General features: G+C 49.1%; 1 protein-coding gene across 1 annotated transcript in view; it reads left to right on the forward strand.

Moving 5' to 3' along the window:
• The window catches only part of MICAL2 (microtubule associated monooxygenase, calponin and LIM domain containing 2), a gene marked incomplete at both ends in the record, with an annotated part of 108,230 nt that overhangs the window by 58,226 nt on the left and 35,266 nt on the right, over positions 1–14,738 (forward strand). The window lies entirely within an intron of this gene.

Here is a 14,738-nt window from a genome sequence, read left to right on the forward strand (position 1 = left end):
GAAAGGGATATACGTCGGGGTCCTTAACAAGTTATCCCATCTGCTGCAGATCAGGACGTGCCTGGTGTTGGGATTTATCCTCCCTGGGAATGATAAGTTGGTGTTGGTGAGCATGGGGGTTGCTTGTATTGCATACACAAATGGCACTTGTCCTCTTCTCTTTGACTTCTGTTACCTTTTTCTATGTTTCTGTTTTAGATACTAACAAATGTCGTAAAGGTCATGTTAAATTACATGTGTTTGGGGTCTTAGACCGTGTACAGGAAAAGCCGGCAGTAACTGGTAAAGCATTACCTTTGCTGCTGGCTCTGGAGTGCTGTTGCAAGCTCCCTGTATCTTCTGGATCTGTGGATGCTGCAGCTAATGGTGACCTGTTATCTGTTAACAGTAGCCTTGTTTTATTTATTTATGTAGTCTTCCTTTGCTCTGTCATGGCTTTTTTTATAATTTTCATTCTTGTTTTTAAAGCTGGTGTTGTGGTTCTTTTTAAACAGCAGGTTCTCCAAAAGACCTTTCCTAAGTCGTCTTCCCCCTCATCTTCTTTCTTTTGCTTGCTCTGCAATTCTTAAGCTATAATCTCTTCCTTTTGTATTTCAAGGAAAAAAAAGCAAATCCCAGAAAGAATAGCCCCAATAATTTAATGGAAAGATTGTGTAACTTTTTTTTAGGTTAATTCAAACTGAGCCTCACTAGGGTTGATTGAATGACAGAAATGAATTTTTGAACGTGTTGCTAAAGACAACATTTGCTAAAGAACAACAAATGTTATTCCCAACGAACTACTCCATCTTCCCTGCCAAAGAAAAAGCCACCATGCACAGTAGAAAGTTTTCTGTCTGAGGGAGAGATGAATTGCATAATGAAAACATAGGGGGATGAATACCATTTAAGACAGTACTTGGCAATTCCTTAATTGCAATGGACAAAGCAATTAGGGTAAAACCAAATTTACTCTCTGCATAATTTACAGTTTTGGAGTAGGCTCATTTCTGCCATCTTTACTTGATCATTTTAGACAGAGGCAGTGGCATGGAAACATCAGAAGATGTTTTTGTGTCTGCAGAAGGTGATGATTTGTTTGGCACTGAAGCTTTGAGAGGCATCAGATGTTCCTGCTGTTCTCATAAAGTTTCAATTATTTCTGCTAAAATATCAGTACAATAGCTTGGAATTTGGGTAATGTTAGAGTCTAGATTTGTAAGAATTGTGTTGCTCGTGATGGCGCAGAAGGCCCAAAAAGTCAAATTACTAGCAAATCGTATCACTAGAGGGATATACCTGGTAGTAAACAGTCTGTGCCCTGGAGTGCTAGTGGACGAGGCAGGACACAGTGTCTGTTTTCTTTCTTTTTCATACAAAATGAGTCAACGTGAGGGGAGCAAATTTGTTAGTTCCCTCGCTCTCAGTCATAATCATTACATGGTAAAACTAAATATTCCTTTTTTTGCTCCCAGTAATGCTGCTAGAGGAAGAGACTAGCGGGTTAAGTTCTGAGCAAATTTAACAAGCCTAATTTGGGACTCCTGTCTTCCTCTGGCCACATGAGCAGACCTCCTTGTGAGTAGGAGGCTTGGATCCTCCAGTGCTCTTGTGTTGAGCTCTCTCCAAAAGCTCCAGTGCTCTCAATCTCCAGCAAGCACAAGCGGTTACAGGTGCACCCCAAAGCAGTAATGCTTTGTCCCTCTGCATAGCTAGAATTAGCAGGGGTGCTTGTTTGAAAGGCTAACGGGCTGCTACTCTGGTCTTGAGCTGCCGTTGAACCGGCTTTTTTCTTCCAAAAATCACGGTTTCGGAGCAGATGATACCAGTGCCTCTTTACATAGTTAATGCTTCCCCAAGACATGAAAGCTGCTTGCAGTTATAGATGCCATTATAGCACTAGAAGTGCAGAGGTGATGTTTGCTGTGACTGGCAGGCTCAGGGGTTGCTCTGTCTTTCCTCCTCTTTATACTGGTTCAAATGGGTTCTGAACTGGTGTGTTGCCACTAGGGCCATTTGGATCAGTAATACATACACAGGTGTGCTTTTTTTGAAAAGCCAGACTAATCTTTCATTCTCAAAGCAATGCAGCATTACTGCCTAGATGTCTATTAATAAGAAGCAAACGAGTCAGGATTCTGTAAGGGTAACCTTCCTTTATTATATTTATGCTAGGGCTTTATGATGAAAAAGATCTTGCAATTTTAAAGCATACTTGATTGGTGGGGGGGCGAAGAGACTGCAGACAAAACTTCTTGGAATTGCTCAAACTCAAATGTCAGCCTTTCATTAACTCTACCAAGAAGAATAGTTTCTATTCCTCATGGTTTCTTCTAGACTGCTGCAGCTATAAAATGCCAGTGAAAGTTGCTTCTGTATGTATTCCAACCCCAAGCAAGGGCTATGGTCTGCATTTTCCCACAACATTATGGCAATTAGTTACTATAATTGGCTTTAATTCATTTCTGGCTCACTCATTCCTCCCGTTGCTATCAAAACAATGAGTTCTGAAATGCACTGAATTCTGCATTAATATTTATGTTTTTGAAGGCATGACATGTTTGCGGATGACTTGATTTTTTTTTTTTTTTGCATTAAAGATCATGTCGCTGAAGATCAGAAGACATTATGTATTAATGCTTGATCCAAATATATATATTAGTCATGTAAATATTTCCCAAAGTCTCTTTCCTTTTCTTCATGAACTGTGTTAACATAAGAAGGGAGGCTTTGATCTCATCTCATCAGGTGGTGGGCTCCAAACTTGTTTGAAATGGCTGGAATTTCTGATATGTTCTTTTGAAATGTGAAATTGCAAAGAAATTTGCATGTTGCTATAGTCTTGAATTTGCTCTTCCAGCATTTTTTCTGCAGGTATTAATTCATGTCTTTGTTTTAATGTTTTGCTGCTTTGAGTTTGTGTGCAAAAAAGTATTATTTCAACAGATGCTGATCACTCTAGAGACCGAAACTCTGGTGGCTGTGCTCAGAATTCACAATTGTTACATGCATTAATATACCAGACTAACGCAGATTGCTCTGATAAAATATATATTTACTAAAAGTTATAGAAATAGTGTGTTATCACAGCTTTTTGAGAAGCAATTTTCCATAAATATATACATTTAGCATACCTAGCAGGTTTTCAATGACTTTTTTCCTTTGTCTCTGAATTTTTGCTTAGTTTGTGTTAGAGCATTAATGTGCACTGTCCCGGATGCATTCAAAAATAATGTGCTTTGGGTTCTGTCTTGCTTTGTCAACTTCAAATTCCCTGGTTATATTTTGTGCCTGAATTCAGAAGTGTATGTTCGTTAAGTCACGGATACTTTGAAGAAGTGTGTTGCTGCTGCAGAACTTGTGTAAGTGCCGGCATGAGGCCACGGCAGGGTGGGAGAAGACAGGCTCCTGGCATGGGGACAGCAGGAGGGGGCCGTGGTGGAGCCTGTCGTTGGGCCATGGGTGGAGAAGGGGCAGCAGAAAACCGTTTGCTTTTGGTGGTCGGAAGCCGGGCAGGCGACCAGGCCCCATTGCACAGGGAGCAGCATGCCATCCCATGGAAGCGGGAGCAGTGGTTGTTTTTGTTCCTTGCCCTATTGGCCACCATAACATGGAAGTTGCTTCTGTAGACGTATGAAGGAGGCCTGAGGAGAAAGGTGGCAAGAACTGAAATCTGTGAAGTGTCGAAGATTGTATCTTTTCCAGGAGTCCTTTTTCAAGGACACAAATCTGCCTGGCAGTTTCTCAGGTGTGACAAAATCTCAGTTTGGACAGGACATCAGTTTGGGAATGCTGCTAGAAGTCCTATAGCCTCTTAAGGCAGATCTGTGAAATACCTTTATGGGATGTCTTCAGTTTCAAGCTCTTAACACAGACGAGCCTCCCATGTGGCCTTAACGCGTTTTGAAGCTCGGGCTGAAGGGCACAGACGAAGCTGTAACAGGTTTGAGCGTGGGTTTAGCTCCAGTGTGGGCTGGTAAGCAGCACATTGCAGCAAGACCAAGGTCTAACCAAGCTGGAGGTGTGGTCGTTGCCCCGTCCCCTCTTGCAGTCCCCCATGGGCTGTGCCTCCCTGGAGAGCGCTTTCTGCGCTGTATCCCAGCCCTGTGCTGGCTTCACTTCAGCTGTGCTTCCCCAGCGCCGATGGGGAGGTGCCTGCCTTCTGCCCCACAACTTTCTTACAGCACCGCTCTGTATTGAGTCCTGCTTTCTTTTATTCTTTTTATTATACAGTAAGAAGTCGGAGAGGCAGTGAGGTGTGCTGGGTGTGCTACAAATCAATTTGTGGTCTGCTGGCTGAATTTCTTAATGTCAGCTTTTGAGGTCAACTGGTGTTCGCTTTCACCATCAGAGCTGCCTACATTTATGTGTAACTTCAGGTTAAAATTGTTCACTCCTGTCGTTGCCTTAGTCAGCAGCCCCGTACAAGGCCGGGCAGTCTCTGCTCATCCTGAGAATGAATTACGGGGCGACACAGTTTAATGGCAGCCCAGGAGCCTCAGGATTGCCAGCCGGAAGAGCAGGACACAAGTTAGGCTGGGGTCTTCACGGGGGGACACTGTGGTGTATTGGGCCAGTTGCACAGCGGGGAAGGTGGCCCGTGTGCCAGCCCCGGGTGCGCGGCACCCACCTCCCACTGATAAGGGCAGCGCCCGGCATTTCAGGGGTGCTTGTCACCTGAGGACCTGAAAGCCCTTTGCCAGTCCTGAACGGCTGGGGCAGCTGTGGTAAGTACTGCTCCTGCTTCGCAGCCGTCAGGGAGTCACAAAAACACAATGTGTCCGTGGTGCCAAAATACCACATCCCAAATGCAGGCTGCAAGGCCTAGTTCCAACAGGTTTCCTTCTCCCTGCCCCGGCGCCGAACGGGGCTGTCACGCAGGTGTGCGGCATGGGCAGGGCTGTAAGAAATCGGTCACTTCTTGGCTGCTTTTCCCTGAGCCGTGGGCTGGGTGCCCAGCTGCCTCGGGGCAGGGTCCCCTCTCGCTGCCAGCAGCAGGTACGAACAATTTCTTACCCCCTTGGAGGGCCTGGCCGGGGGGTCTCTGACCAGTCAGCCAGCAGACCTTGTGTGTGGTGTGAGGAGCCCCCCAAGCCAGAGGGGTCAGGGGGCTCTCGGGGGCGTTTTCTGGACCAGCCTCCCTGCAGGAACTTTCTTCCTGACCACCAGTACGCTGGGTGTGTTGTGGCCAAAGCGGAAAGGCTGATATCATTTTAAAACTTTGTTTCCTGGCTCTGCTTCTGTTTTTATCTGCCTGCAGGGATGTTCTCTGGGTTTAAGTCAGCGTAAGTTTTTGTACTTTGGTTAGCTCGGCAAGGCTCGCTCCCCCTTTCCGCTTGTGCGGGGCTCCTGTTTGGTCTGACTCGCCTTAGCCAAGAAATACTGCGGGAGCTCCCACTGTACCTTGCTTAAAAATTAATTCCCCTCTTGTGACTTAAAACCAGCTAAAGAGGAGGAGGGAGGATAAACGTGAACGCTTCCGGCTGCTTTATGGCACGGCGGGGTTGGCTTGATGCGGAGGCTGCTGCAGCTGCCGTGGTTGGGGATTTTTTCGGTGGAGCATCTTTGACCATTTTTGTCCAAGACGGGCAGAGGCACGCACAGAGCAGCCGCTCCCGAGCAAAGCTGATAAACGCAGCTGCCCTCAGCCAGCTGGTGTCTGAGGCGCTTGGCCCAGCGCTCCCAGCGGGGAGGGGGACGTTGTTTGGCACAGTTCAGGCTTTGTGCCGTTGTGGGCAGCGCGTGCTCTGCCCGAGGTGGGGGGGAAATGGCCTATCCAGCCCAGCTGCCCCCAGCGGGGACTTGGCTCTGCCCAAATTTGGCTGGTTCCCGAGCCCTTGTCGTCATCTTGTCAGGTCACAGTACTGTGATTTGCCTGATGCTGGTTTGGCAGATGACTCGGGAGCAGCAGCCCGTACAGAAAGTCAGGCTGACTTGTCAAGTGGGATTCGCCAGTATGAATAACGTCCCCTGCTTACGTCGGCTCATCGGCCCTGGCGTTACTGATGGGGCACTTGGATGCTGGAGCGATCAGCGCCTTATAAATGGTAATCATAGAAGGTGCTGAGAGCCTTCTGCGAAGCCCCGGGTGGGTGGATGCTAAGCCCCTTTGGAAAGGGCCTCTCTGCCACGTGTGTGGTGGCACACTGTTCCCGGGCAGGTTTATGATGGGAACCCGTGCCAGGGACGGTCACGGGACCGTGGTGTTTCCATCAGCTAAGCAAAACCCATTGCAATTGCTCTGCCAAGCATGGCTTAACATGGAAAAAGGTTTCAGTGCTTCCGTGTGCAGCGCTGAATTGGCACGGTGTGTGTGACACCAGCGTGTAACTCGGCACCTTTCCCTCACTGAACGGGGCTGGTGCGTTGGCAATGCCTCTGGGAGCAGGAGGGATGTGATGATGCATTTATCTGTTTTGGAGTAGCAGAGGGATCTTGCCTGGTGGTAGACAACATTTAGCAAGTTGTTAGTCATGGAGGGGCAGTAAACAGCTCTGAAATTTGAGCTTTCAAAAATCTGAGCTTGAGCTTTTTGGCAGAGCAGTCTAGCAGAGCTGGCATGGCCCAGCCATGCCGGGCAGCGCACAGCGGTGCTGAGACAGTGAGCGTCGATCCTGGATTTGGGTTTGCACAGCTCTGCCCCATGCAAACCGTCCCTCGGGCCCTGGGCGGGCTGGCAGTGATGCCCTCCGACGCTGGGAGAGGTTTGCTCTCTTCCAGGGCCAGGCTGATGGCCCTGTGCAGCCATGCTGCTCCTGTTTAGCTTGAGCAAAACCAGTGCAGGTGCATGGTAGCTGGGGGGGAGACCTGCCCTGTATTTCCATGGGTATAAACTGCCTTAAAGTCACTCCAGGAGAAAATGACTAACAAAACTAATTGCAAGCTTTCAGGGCTTTAAGGATATTCACGTAGCTCATATGCACGTAGCTCATGCTGCATATTACAGACAAGAAAGACCTCTCTACTGCTGTGCTTGGCTGTCAGCTTTGCCCTCGTACCTGAGGGAGGAAGGCAAAGTGAGGTATTCGCAAAAGCACTTGAGATCTCAGAGTCCCTGATCACGCATGATGAGAGACTTCTCCATCCTTGTTTCTGGCCTGCAGGATGACTTGTGGGGCTGTCCCCGCTGCAGAGCTCAGTCTCGGCACTGCACACACGGTCTCACCACCATGCTCCCTCCTTGGCCGTTCCCGCTGGGCACAGAGCCTTTGCGGGAGAGCGGCGCTGCTTGAAGGCGGTCTTAGGTGCTGAAATGCATCCAGACCACTGAGGATGCTGGTACAAAAAAAAAAATTCAAGAAAAAGAGGCAAAAGTGCATTTTAGGTTATGGTGGATCATCACTGGATGTTATTCTCTAAGTGTGTGAATTTTACAAGCCTGTCATTGACAGAATCACAGTTACAATGGTCTTTCAGTAAGCAAAACCACCAGACTGAACTTGCATGCTTTTTGCTAATACGAAGCTGCCTTAAGCCTGTGTGCTTTCTACAGGGTCTCAGCCAGGGAGAGCATCTCCAGAGAGATGAAGGGAAAGGTCTCTTCAGAACTCTTGCAGGAGGGCTGCTGCTGGACTTGTATGTACAGGGACCTCCAAAACCCATTATTATATTCCTAATTAGAGGCTGCTACTTTGAGCCATAAACAAACCACAGTTTGTTTCTCAGATTTGATAATCAGCTCAAAAGAGGCCCCTGCCAAGGTTCCAGCCCTCCCTGGCTCCTGCTCGGCAGCCATGCTGAGATGGGAGCATCTTCATACAGCCTGTCCTCCCCTAAAGTGGAGTGAAGGATTTTGAAGGGCTGGGGCTCTGGGTGCAGGCTGGCAATCCCGCACAGGGCCTTGCTGTGCCATCCCAAAGGCTTGCGTCGCTTTGTTGCCCTCTCCACTCCTCAGTACAAACTTCCCTGAGCGGTCCAGTCTGCTCAGCTGCAGTCTCTGCTGGGTCTGCTGTGTGAATTCCTGCAAGTTCACCCAGATGCTGTGAACTGGCTGAAGACGATCTTACTGTCCAAATGGTCTTGCTAACTTACATTTTGTGAGTAAACAACTGTGGGGTTTGGATTATTGGTGCAATGGGGAAAAACTGAGGATTTGTACTGCTTGACTATATCTGTGCAGCTGCAATAAGATCCACCTCCAAGTTTTGTAAACCCTCCCAGCGTTGCAGAGATCTTGTAGTGTCTTTGTCCCTCGCTGGCTGCGACTCATTTGAGACTTGGTGCAAAAAATTGCTGTGTCTCAACCGCAAGGGTGAGCTGGCACTATTGGTGAATTGGGAAAACCTGGCAATGATGCTTAATGGAGGATAAAAGTGTGTTTTACTGGAAAGAGGTTCTTTGTCTGTGGGGTCTGCAGGGGCTGTTTGGCCAAGCTGGTACGTTGGAGTGAGTTTTGAACAGCCCTGACCTCCTGGTGAGCGCTGACCCGGACGCGAGCCCTGCAGACAAAGCTTTAGGGATACTTCTCAGTTACCACCTGGTTTAGCTAAGTCCTTACCCTGTAAGGAAAACAGTTGCTTCTCCCCAGTGCGAGGAGGATGAGGTGGGCTTTGAAATACAGACAAAGGAGAAGTTGTTTATCCAAATTTTTCATTGTGTTTGAGTGGGAGGACCAGATGAATACAGGATTGTTCTGTTGAAATCACTTACTGTCTTGCTGCTGTTTAAATAACTGAAGGCAGCTAAGCTCCACTGCTTGTGTGAAAAGGAAAAAACAAACAAACAAAACCAACCCCCCAAAAAACTAAAGCCATGTTATTTGCTCTCAATGCAAGTCAGTGAAGGACTCTGCTCCAGAGAGCTCAGACCAAGGAGCACTGAAGAGATGGGTGGCAGAGCTTGTGTGTGGAAATGGCGGTGTCCCAGGACACCAGGCCACCAAGATCAGCCATCCCTGCCCTGGGGTTGTTCTCTGAACAGAGCTGTGACTGCTGACGTGAATGCACCGGTATTTTGAGGGTTGCTCTGCATTAGAAGATGCATTGCAAAATTTTTCCTGTATTAAAGGGCTTTAGATTTATGCGTTGGTTTTTCTAGCTGAAACTCTGCGTAAGGGATGACTTCCTAAAGCCTGGAATTGCCCTTTGTGCCAGTGACTGTGGCAAAGTAGGGAAAGGAGGAAACATTAGTATTGCTGTTGTGAACACAGACAGCAGAGGATAGAGGTTAAAACAGAGGTTTTCCTGAATTCAGTAGGATTTGGGTTTCTGGATCCTTTAGAGGAATTTTCCGAAGTAACTTGTACATTTTGTTCAGGAAAGTATGTAACTGAGGAACTGAACCCAAATGACCTGAGAGAAACTCGGGTATTTCTTGAAGTGGGGGTAAAAAACCCAATGCTTTTGTCCTGCTGGGCTGCAGTCTGGTACTGAAGTGAACAAACTCACTCTAGGCTTTGGCTGGGCGGGCAGCGTGTTCTCTGAAGGCTGGTCTCCCACACCACGCCATGGTGCAGCGTGCCCTTTGTCGATCTGTTCAGTGCCCTCGGGTTGGCGAGGGTAAGAACAGCCTCACCTCCTCCTGCCCGTCCTGTGCCTGGCGGCGAGGTGCAGCTGCTGGCCGGTGCGCTTCAACCCAGCCTGGCTCCGCTCTCGATTTGGGATCTACGGTTCTGTCACACGGTTTAGGAGCAGAAAGTGTGAGGCCGCTTTTCTGTGTGATACCGCAGAGCTGTTCTCTTGCTTTTACAAGCAGAGCCCCTCCAAGCCCTTGCCTCTGGCCGGGTCCACCTGCCGTGGAGCCAGCAAGATGGCCCTGGCCCCAGAAGCTGCCCAGCGCAATAGCAGAGCCAGCCTGTAGCTGGGTGAGGGCTGCTGAGCTTTGGGGCTGGAGGAGGAGGGGAGGGAGCACCCGGGATCCTGCGGGCTGGCAGGTAGCAGTAGGGACATCACCCTGAGAAGGGCTGCTGGGGAGGGGCAACCAGGAGGTATGGGGGTAAATTAGGCAAGGCACAGTGTGCTTGGCAGCGGAGAGAGGAGAATTGGGAGATTAATGAAAAAAGCAATAGTGTGGCCAAAACAAAGCACTGGGGCAGCGAGATGGATGGGGAAGGATCATCATCTGTGGATGTCAGTGGAGTAAGGAGGAGGTTAACAACAACTTAAGGAATGGAAAACTTAAATTCTCTTAATCCCACCAGACCTTCAGACAGACAAGGTACAGTCGTGTAAGCGTAGTCTATAAAACAGACAGCATGAACACGGGGTTGCGCAGGCTGCCGGGGACCTGCTGCTGGTGCCGGAGCAGGGCCGGGAGGGCCGCGCGGCCTGCTCGCTCCCCCTCAGCCCTGCGCAGGAGAGCGCCGAAGGACGCGGAGGGTTTGCAAAATTGGCGCGTTAGCTCCCTGGCTCGCTCATACTGACCAGCTTAGGAGACTTCAGCACCTAAAAATGTGAGTCGGTAGTTGTTAGGATGTTTCCGCTTTAACCGGCCAGCGGCGCGCTGCGTGATACTTGTGGCGTGTGCCGCCTGCCCCTGCGGTCGTACTGGCGTGACAGATCTGGGCCGCTGGCTGCGGCCTGAGATTAACGCCTTCCCAGGCACGGCTTGTCCATGCCCCCCCCCCCCCGGGTACATTATTTGAACGTTTTGGCAAAGGATTAGTAGAGACTCCAGTCCAAACCGCTACGGAGCAGGCGTACTCACTGCTGGAGGTCTTTAGCATGCTGAGACAGAGAGAGAAGGAAATATGAAGTGAGCGTGATGGAAATGAAGTAAGATCTTGCACAAATGCTATTTTGAGTGACTGTTTCCTGAGGACTGGGCTCTCCTCTGTGAACGGCTGGTGCTGCCCCGTGGAGGCCAGGGGCACGGCACCGGTGGCATCAGCAGGAAGCGGGGCTCTGCCCTTTTCTGTCCCGCAGAGTGGATGCCTCTTTAGCTTTTACATTGCACGTGTTTATCTGGGAAAGTTCAAATCCTCTGACTCGGTCTCCCAGCTTCTAGTAGAAAATCTCCTGTCCTGGGGAGGAAACCTGGGGAGCGAGAGCACCGGCTGGCCACAGAGGTGTCTGCTGTGTCACAGGCTGCCCGGGTAATCCCAGACGAGTGGCTTGGTCCACCCATGTGCCTCTTCCCCTCTGGGAATAGCAGTAAGGCCATTTTTCTGTCTTCTGGTGAAGAAGTGGGATAACATGGTAAGTACAGCCAGGCACAGATTTGTGAAAGGACTCAAGCGCTAGCGAAATTAGGTATCTTGGAGCTTATGTGGGAATTGCCACCTTGGATTTAGGATCTGAATATTCACCTTAATCCTTCTGCAAGACCTTGAGTTTCCCCAGAGGGCAGGGATGGCAAGGGGTCTGCTGCATGTGCCCAGAAGTGCCAAACAACCCTGGCTTATCCCCTGCCTGAGCACGGCTCAGCCTCCAGTGAGGCTCTGTCTGCCTCCTCCATGAGGGCCAGTTTATCGGCCAGCTTGGTGCATGACCAGAGTTAATCGCAGTGGTCACCAGAGATGCCGGTCCAGGGTACTTGCAGTGTGACAGGAATCAGGGTAGTGAGGCGTAGAGCATGGTTTCCACCCTGGAGTCAGATTCCCCAAAAAATCTGTGTCCTCCCACTCAGCCTCGTTGTTCCAACATCTTGCCGAGGACCTGACTGCCAGTGCTGCGAGGACGGGTGGCTGTCCAGGATGCAGGGAGAGCTATAAGACTCCCAGCTGGAATGGAGAGATATGAGGGCTGCTTGTCGCTTAGCCTTGCATCTGCCGAGGCACATAGATGTATGCCTCACCTTTGTGTAAGCACTCAGCCTTTGGGCTCCTTCAGGAGAAATCAGTTCAGACAGCCCTTCTTATCTTTTTGTGCAAAATAAGAGCTTTAAAGAAGTCCCAGATTTCTTTTTATATAATAATTGCCAGGCAGACTCCAGGCCTACGGAGCCTTCAGGCTCCTGCTCGAATTGGCCACATTCTTCCTCTGCGGCATTTACACGAGTCCAGCAGCAGCTTGTTGCTGCTCTCTGTACTTGGACGTACCCCTCTTGTTCTTGGGGATTGAAGTCTCTCCCTTGCAGGAGCCCAAAGTGCTCTGCCGGGCTGTGTTTCACCACACCACGCAGCACCTGCAGACAGGGTCGGGGTTTCGGTCTGGTGTGGTGGCAAGGGCTGCTTTTTAGGAGAGACTGGTCAAATTGCATAATGTCATCAGACTCTTCAAAAAAACCCCTGATACTTGGGCATCAGGGACATCTTTGTCTTGTGTTTGAGCCTGTTAGCCAGGGTGCAGCCCTGCGATGAGAAACAGCGGTAGGAGCTTTAATCTTTTTGAATGTCCTGCAGCACTTGTAACCCAGTTTGAGTTAATGTGCACATGTGGGTGTCCCATGTACTGAAACACCAAGACAGTCCAGTCTCTTTCTGCTTTTATGGAGTTGAGTGCAACATAATTAATTCAATTTTATATGTCACAATACAAATATTGATGAAATATGTTAGTAAGGAATGGTTTTGCTTCCTAATCATAGTGTTTTGAGTTGGAATGGACCTTTAAGGGACCCTTAAAGATCATCTAGTCCAATCCCCCTGCCATGGGCTGGGACACCATTCACTAGGTGGAGTGGATGCTAATGCAGCTGATCTTAAACCTGATTAGTATCCCTGTGAATACAAACTTACCTTGCTCAGAAAGGGCTCAGCTGCCTAACAGATTCCTGAGAGGGTTGATGTCTAGGTATCCAGAATTCAAGAAGGGGAGATACCATGATACCTAAAAAAAAAAAAGTGTGGAAATGTTACTTTTCAGAGAGAGGTGACAGTGCCATTTGTCACCGTCATCCAGTGGCCTGGATGACATCCTCAGGTCCTTCACCAACTCTGACTATTATGTCTATAATTTATTTAAAAACTGGGTGTGTAATGGGCTATTGCAGAGGGACTTGTTGACCTGAAATCTGTTCTCATTCAGGAACCATGCTGGGAATTGTTTTAGGTAGTCTGTCTGTCTGTGGGTTTCGATGCTCACCAGCTGTGTGTCTGTTAGTCATAAACATGTTTTCTCCTCTTTCCTGTCAGTGTGGTGGGGAAAGCATTAATGCGTGAGACGGGGAGGGAATACATACTGAGTGTGCAAGCAAATGGCAAAACTTGCTTTCTCCAACAGCTGCTTGCAGTGACCTTCGGCAGTGCTTATGGCCAGCATGGGTACAAAGTGTATGGGCAGAGCTGGAAAACTGTTGTGGGGTTTTGCTTGCTCTGATTTTCATATAAAATGCAGCATCTTTTAAGGAGAAAGCTGAGTGGGAGGAGTTATATTTTTACAAACTGGCTTACAATTCTGCTTTCTCTTCTGCTTCTGGAGAATAGAAATGGCATGTTGTGGTCCAGCCCAGCTCTGTGGGAGAGGGGGCCCTTCCCAGGAGGGTCTCGTGGCCCTGTGCAAGGAAGGGCAGCCATGCCCCGCTGCGGGCAGCCATGCCCTGCTGACCTGCAGACTCCCACGCTGTCACCCAAATGCTGCCAGGCTTGCTGTGTACTGCCCACGACCGGCTTTGGGGTGGGTGGCCTGGCTGGGCCAAAGCAGAAGTCAGGCATAAAAATCGGGGGGGGTGAATTTCTGTCATATCTCAAAGGAAATGAAATCTCTGTGATCAAGAAACACATGGCTGTTGTGGTGCTAGTGAGCTGGACATAGAGCCTGAGCATGTATTTTCACATGGGATTATCTTGCTCTGGAGAAGCAGTGAGCTGTTCCTCCTTCCTCCTTGGCTTCTTGTACATAGAAGTAGAATAATAAAAAAACAAAACCAAAAAAACACCCCAAACACCCAACCCAACAAAACAACTCTTTGTGAGCAGTGAAGTCTTGAGTTTTCAAGCCAAGAAAATACATTGACTTTTGTGAAGCATGAAAAACCAGAGCTCACCATAGCCTTTTCAAAAGTGCAATACTCTGTTCCACTTGGGAGAAACATAATCGGTAAAACTACTGAAAAAAAAAAAGACTGCAAAGCTATGTTACTCAGTCTGTGAGCACGAATAAGGGAGCTTTACCTGGCCAGCACCAAGAGTTGTACCTGTAGAGCAGTCATCCCTGCCACCAGCACCTGGGCTTTCCCTCAGTGGTGGCTATTTCTAAATGTAGAAATGGGGTGAGCACAAACAGTAACTGGGAGAGGTGCAGAAAGTCAGAACACCAGTTTTCTTTTTTGAGGGGAGACTGGGACCTACCTGAATCATGCAGAATAAAGGCGTAGCTCTGCTGTCACAGCTTGTTTTGAGGACCTTGTTTCACAGCTCTGCAGAAATGGTACCAGAGGGAGGAGGTAGTGGTGGATGGACCAGGGGATCTGAGATGGGGTCGGAGCTTGGCACAGTGTGGAGTGTGCACCTGCCATACCTGCTGTATTGGCTCCCAGGAGTAGCAGCACCCGGTGGCTGCTGTCTCTCAGGTGTGAGAACGGCCGTGTGCGATGGCCGGGGGACAGCCGGGGGAATTGCTGCTCCTGAAGGTCCTATGGGCCAGCGCTTGGGCTCTGAGGTGTGTGTAGTCCTTCTGATGCGTCTGGGACAAGGATCTGCTCGTAGCATTTTTGTTCCCAACAGGTTTGTTTTCCATGTTCAAGCCATGCAAGCACTGGGCATTTGAGTTAAAAACCCTTGCAAAATGAAGGACAGGGTGAGTGCACTCCTGCAATACATGGAGGAGCTGAAGTTAGAGGAGTTTAATTGATGTTTACTAGGTAGAGTGCTCTAATAGATGAGAAAACAAACTGTGTCCCAGGTCTGATTTTTTTTTTCCACTTATACAGGTGTAAATTAG

The sequence above is a fragment of the Phaethon aethereus genome (genome assembly GCF_964289735.1).
Source record: "Phaethon aethereus genome assembly, chromosome: 5".
NCBI lineage: Eukaryota > Metazoa > Chordata > Aves > Phaethontiformes > Phaethontidae > Phaethon > Phaethon aethereus.